General features: G+C 47.0%; 1 non-coding gene across 1 annotated transcript; it reads left to right on the forward strand.

Annotated features, from left to right (window-relative positions):
- Window positions 1–5,590: 5,590 nt before the first annotated feature.
- On the forward strand, window positions 5,591–5,755 carry LOC111827326. Its single transcript, XR_002830840.1, has one exon. It is a non-coding gene; the product is annotated as a U1 spliceosomal RNA (small nuclear RNA).
- The last annotated feature ends 505 nt before the right edge of the window (window positions 5,756–6,260 follow it).

Raw genomic sequence — 6,260 nt, forward strand, 5'->3', positions numbered from 1 at the left:
AATCAATTGAGAGAGAGAGAGAGAGAGAGAGAGAGAGAGAGAAAGAGCAGAAGGCATTCCATGGCATCCATGGCCAAAGTGTCATGCATTTTGTATTGATCACTGTCACTGTGATCCAAGTAGGAGGTGATAGCCTAGTCAGGTGGTGGCCACAGAATGGATGAGGACACATTACGTTGGCTGCTCCTTCCTCGGGGAATAAATGCCTTCAGCATCACCTACACAATCTAAGTGTGAAGTGCCATCAGCTCCCACAGGTGAGGCAGGAATCCCCTAAACTGATAAGTGTCCATTGCCCCAGGGGAAGGGACTCTTGAAACACAAGTCAGGCTTTTATTGGGAAATAATTTTAAGTGTGCTTCCTGCATGTTTGTGATCACTCAGACTGGTGACCAGGCACCTCTATTTTTATGATCCCGCAGGCAACTGTCAGGCACACCTAAGTGAGAGAATCCCTGGCCCGAAGAGAGAGCTATTGTGGGGGGTGGGATGTAAGGGAGTAGGGGGTCAGAGGGATCCGGGGGAGAGACGGAGGTGGCCCTGGCAGGTGAGGGGCTCACTCAGAGAGAAACAGAACTGGGGCTGGGGGGCTGGATGTTCCAAGATCAGAAGATGGAGAGGGAGGCGTTGCAGGCAAGAAGGCCCTGGCTGCGGGTTCAGCCTGTTCCGGGTGAGGGAGGCAGGCTGTGACCACAGGGCAAGGCTTTGAACTCCAGGCTGAGAGCCAGGACCAGATCCTGAAGCTTCCAAAAGCAGGGAAGCCCTAGCTGGTTTGGCTCAGTGGATAGAGCATTGGCCTGCGGACTAAAGGGTCCCGGGTTCAATTCCAGTCAAGGGCACATGCCCGGGTTGTGGGCTGGATCCCCAACAGGGGGCATGAAGGAGGTAGCTGATCAATGATTCTCTCTCATCATTGATGTTTCTATCTCTCCCTCACCCTTCCTCTCTGAAAAAAAAAAAAAAATAGATTAAGAAAACAAACAAACAAAAAAAAGCAGGGAAGGCTGTGAGCAGAAAAGGAAGACCCTTTCCAGCACCAGGAGCAAACGTAGCTGCTTCTTCATCCTCTCAGGGCCCTTGAGGTCTCTGGTGAGCTGTGGTCAGAGGGGCAGCCCTCGCCACCTTCTGCCTCAGCTCACATCGCCTTCACAGCATGCCCTGACTTCCATTTCTGACTTCAAGTCCTTGGTATGTACAAAATTCTTACTTCTCCGCTGGCTGCCCTGCCCGCCTCTCTGGCCACAGTTTTGAGTTCTGTACCCTGATTCCTGCCCTTTTATGTTTGCTTTTCTTAGGCCTTCAGCACAATCCGTCAAGATTAATTTGACACCAAACTGGCTCTCTCTAGAACATGCCTAGAAACCGGCTTCCTTTAGGCATAAGAGCAAGACGCACACAGGGAGAATGGCCCTTCCTAGGGCAGCCCTGGGGGTAGAGTCCTCTGTCTCCAGGGACAACTCACCGGAGAAAGAAGCAATTTCTTTTATTTTTAAAAAATATCCTCACCCCCCAAGCCTGTCACTCCGTATCCTCTGCCTTCCTCAGAAAAATAGTCTTCATTTACTTCCGGGATTAGGTGAGAGGGGGAAATTGGGCCCAGTTATCACATGGACTTTTATTCTCTTGTAGGAGCCTCTCTGGGGAGGGAAGATGAGTCTCTGACACCTTCCTTCCCTGGGACAGAATGCACTATTTCCTGCTCTTCACTTACATCTGCAGTTGATCTTGGAATTGGTCACAGTACTTTGTGTGGCCAGTACATTGAGTGCAATTTCGGACTCAAGAATGAAACAATAGGTTGCTCTGTTTTCTCAAAGTTCTTGGAGTCCTCAAGCCTCGTCCCTACCACATCTTCCCTGAGAATCTTTGCTAAACCTGTGCCAGCCCACAGCACCTCACATTGTTGGGTTTGTTTTTTTTATTGATTTTATTCTTCTATGTTTTTATTGATTTTTTAGAGAGAGAGGAAGGAAGAGGGGTAGAGAGAAACTTCCCTGTCTCATGGGGTGCCTCCTACACGCCCCCTACTGGGGATCTGCAACCTGAGCAAGTGTCCTGACCTGAAATCAAACCAGTGACCTCTTGGTTCATGGGTCAACGCTCAACCACTGAGCCATGCCGGCTGGGCTATTTATTGATTTCAGAGAGAAAGAGAGGCTTGTTGTCTCACGTATTTATGCATTCATTGGTTGATTCTTGTATGTTCCCTGACCAGTGATCGAACCCAAAACCTTGGCATAGCTGGCGGATGCTCCAACTAACTGAGCTACCCGGCCAGGGCCAGCACCTCACATTCTGGTCCAGGAACCCCAAGGCACAAGGAGCCTGCCAAGCTGGGACGACATCACAGAACTGGGTCCTGGTGGCGTATCTGCTGCCAGATTTCTTAGTCAGAAAGACAGGTTCTGCCCAAATAGCAACATTACTTTTTTCCCCAACCCCTGGCCCAGATGCCAGGCCTGCTGTGAGAACACATTAACGTACTCTGTCACTGGCGCCTCCCTGCTGAGACTTGCTGGGCTCTGAGAGAGCATCTGAGACGTCAAAGAACTCTGGGCAACAGGACGGGCGGCTTTAAGTCTTCACACAACCTGAGTCTTGATTTATGTGGCATATGAACTAAAAATACATTTGAGCAGCATTGTTGATCATAACTCTGGCTTATTTTTCTATATGACTCTACGTTTTTCACACACATGCTATCATTTTTATTTTATTTTATAAAATAGCCTATGAAGTAGATAAGCTGGGTATGGCTGTCACTTTCTAAGATCCTAAGGATGGGGCTGAGTGGAGGCTTGTGTAGGAGGCACGAGTCCTGGCTGGTTGCTCCTCATTCCCAGTGATGGGTACCATTTTATTAAATCTGTTATATCAGCTATGTCAAGACTATCACAGGAAAAATATCACTGGAGGAATCTTCCCTATTTAGCAGACAACGAATATCCTCAAATATTCTGGATGCCTAACCCAGAAGCTCTTGTTCATGGCCATGTTTTCCAAACCCATATGTCAGAGGCTGTTTACCTGGGTTCAAACCACTTAACATAGTTGTCAGCCTGCTGATGATTTTGCAAACTTAATGGCTGCCAAGGTTCTGTCCAATCAGTTCATTCAATTCCATGAACATTTACCGAGCACTTCCTGTTTTCAGAATGCCAACGGACAGACACACGGCTCAGGGCAGTCCCCAGGCAAAGTCTGTCCCCAAGGACGCCAGGACCTGCTGAGATTGAAATTTGGATTCAAATCAAGAAGAATTCTGGCTTTGGGAGTTTCTGACCAAATTAGGAGACCGGAACATCCATCCACGTCTTGGTCCTCATCTTACCAGACGGGTTACATCCTGTTTTTTCATCGTTTCATCAGCCTAGAGCCAGCTCAGCCATGATGGGGCGAAACCACCACCAGAAAGTCCTGGGACGTGGCCCAAGCTGAGGCAGTGCTCACCATTTCTCACCCACGGGCTAATCCCCCAAGCATTTATTAAACGCCTACTATGTGCAAGGTGAGGTGATGAACAGAAAGGTAAGCATGGCCAGGGGGTCCCCACCCGAGGTTCCTGGCAGAAAACAGGTCACAAGAGGCTGCCCTCATAACTGCTGTAGGGTGAGCTAAAGGGGCCAAGGCAAAGCCAAATGGCCAGGAGAATGGCCTCAGTGAAAGAACACTGTGAAATAATGTGACAGGACGCCGGGAATCAATGGCTGGACACCAGCCTGGTGTGTAGCAATGGGAACCGAGTGGCTCTTCTGGAACAAAGGAGTTGAGTAAACGGTGATTCCAAGAGGCAGAAAGGCAAACACCAGGCTTTCTGAAAATGGTTGCCATGACCACAGACCAAAAACAGACAGTCCTACATCAGTTTCTGGCCCCACCTGTACCCACTGGTATTAGCATCAGTATTTTCTTGGAGTAGGAACAATGTCTGACAGGAAACATTAGTTTACAATGTGATTTAATTCAACACAAATACAACTTCCTTAGTTGTCACTGGCCAACTAGCAGAAAAAAAAAATATTAAAGGAGCCCTAGCCAGCTTGGCTCAGTGGATAGAGCGTCAGCCTGCGGACGGAAGGGTCCCAGGTTCGATTCCGGCCAAGGGCACATGCCTGGTTTACGGGCTTGATCCCCAATAGGGGGTGTGCAGGAGGCAGCCAATCAATGGTTCTCTCTCATCATTGGTGTTTCTATCTCTCTCTTCCTCTCCCTTCCTCTCTGAAATCAATAAAGAAAAATATTTAAAAAAATATGAAAGGAACTCAACTAAATTTCTCAAAAATTTCACTTGCATACAACCTATACAGATAGTAGCTTCTAATTGAGAGATTTGGGGCAAATTACTGAATTTCTCTTTGCGTCTTTGATTCCAAATCTGTTATGATGAGGACTGTACACAGAGTAAGTGCTATAAATATGTTAGCTATACATTATTATTATTATTATTATTATTATTAAATCACTATGCTAAGCTCGAAGTCAGACAAATGCTCAGCCTTTCCCCGCTCTTTATCCTTAATCTGTCCTATCCCTAGAGATGCTTTTGGGTGAACATCTACTTATTACAGAATCTTTTAAGAAGCGTCTTTTTTAATCTTTGAGACAGTGTCCACACATTTTCCTGGTACTTCACAAGTTGCTGAGGCATCGTAAATTCTTTTCTTTATCCCATATTTTCAGACCATCAAGTCAGGAGCGGTGACAGCTGGATAAGCCTCATGAGCTCTTTGGTCTGCAGCCACTACTTAATGGAAAGGGCTATTTCTGCCCCTCGGTGCAGGGCAGTTACACATGTCAAAGGCAGACCTTTCCCATCCTCCCCGGCTCCCTTCCCACTCTGCTGTCTTCGGCCCCCCCTTCCTGTCCCGTCCCTGGCCTCCTTGTGGATGAGTGAATGCTGATGGGGTGGGACTGGGGCGCCCTGACCTAAAATACCTTCCTGGGCCCTTGGGCTGGGCGTTTCATCCTCTGCTTTGAACTCTGAGGGCTGAGCAAAGGGGCTTCCTGCTCCAAGTCCATGACTATAAATATGCCTCTTGGTTAGGACTGTCCCCCACAGTCCCTCGATAAACCACCCTCCTGGGGGGAACATTAACCTGTTATCTTCCAGGCTCTTTAGGACACAGGGCCAAAACATCATCATTGATGTTCCTATCTCTCTCTCCCTCTCCCTTCCTCTCTGAAATCAATAAAATATATATATTTTAAAAAAAAATCAATCAGCTCTAGCTGGTTTGGCTCAGTGGATAGAGCGTCAGCCTGTGGAGTGAAGAGTCCCGGGTTTGATTCCTCTCAAGGGCACATGCCTGGGTTTCGGGCTCAATCCCCAGTAGGGGGCGTGCAGGAGGCAGCCAATCAATGATTTTCTCTCATCACTGATGTTTCTATCTCTCTCGCCTTCTCCCTTCCTCTCTGAAATCAATAAAAATATATTTTTAAAAATTTTAATCAACCAATGAAAGCATAAATAGTGGAATAACAAATCTCTCTCTCTCAAATTAATTAAAAAGAAAACATTTTTTTAGTAAACCCAAAATACATAATGGCTCATGAGTAAATGGCAAATAAACATGTTTAAGTAATAGTGACCACACTTACCCGGCAGGGGAGATACATTGATCACAAAAGTGGTTTTCCCAGAGTGAGGCTTGTCCACTGCACTCCGCACGTGCTGGCCCCTGCAATTTCCCCAAATGTGGGAAACTCGACAGCGTAATTTGTGGTAGAGGGGGGTCTGCGTTCATTCTCTCCCCTAAAAATAGATAGATAGATAGATAGATAGATAGTAGTGACCATTTATCACCTATTCTATATCAGCCATTTTATATATATATTATTTATGTTTAAATAATAATTTAAAATAAAATATTAAACAAATATTTTATATTATTTATTTTTAAACATAACACAGGTAACACTTGTGGTTAAAAATTCAACAACATATCGTTTTAAAAGGGAAAACCTGTTTTTTTTCTCCCCAACCCTGCACCCCATCATCTCATGTGTCGCTGCCTATTCTGACTTCGGGGTACATTGTTCCGAGTATGAATGGATACGGACACGTTTCCAAGTCCATCATATACATCAGATCGGCCCCATCCCACAGAGGCGGGAACTGCAGTGCAGAGTGAAGTGTTCATCCGAGACCACAGGCTCAGGAGCGGGATTCAAACCCAGACCTGCCTCCCGCCGCGCGTTCCCCCCGCCGCGCCCCCGCGGAGCCGTCGGAGGACCGGGTCCTGCCGTCCCGAGTCCCGAGT

Source organism: Myotis lucifugus, unplaced genomic scaffold, assembly GCF_000147115.1.
Source record: "Myotis lucifugus unplaced genomic scaffold, Myoluc2.0 scaffold_151, whole genome shotgun sequence".
Lineage (NCBI taxonomy): Eukaryota > Metazoa > Chordata > Mammalia > Chiroptera > Vespertilionidae > Myotis > Myotis lucifugus.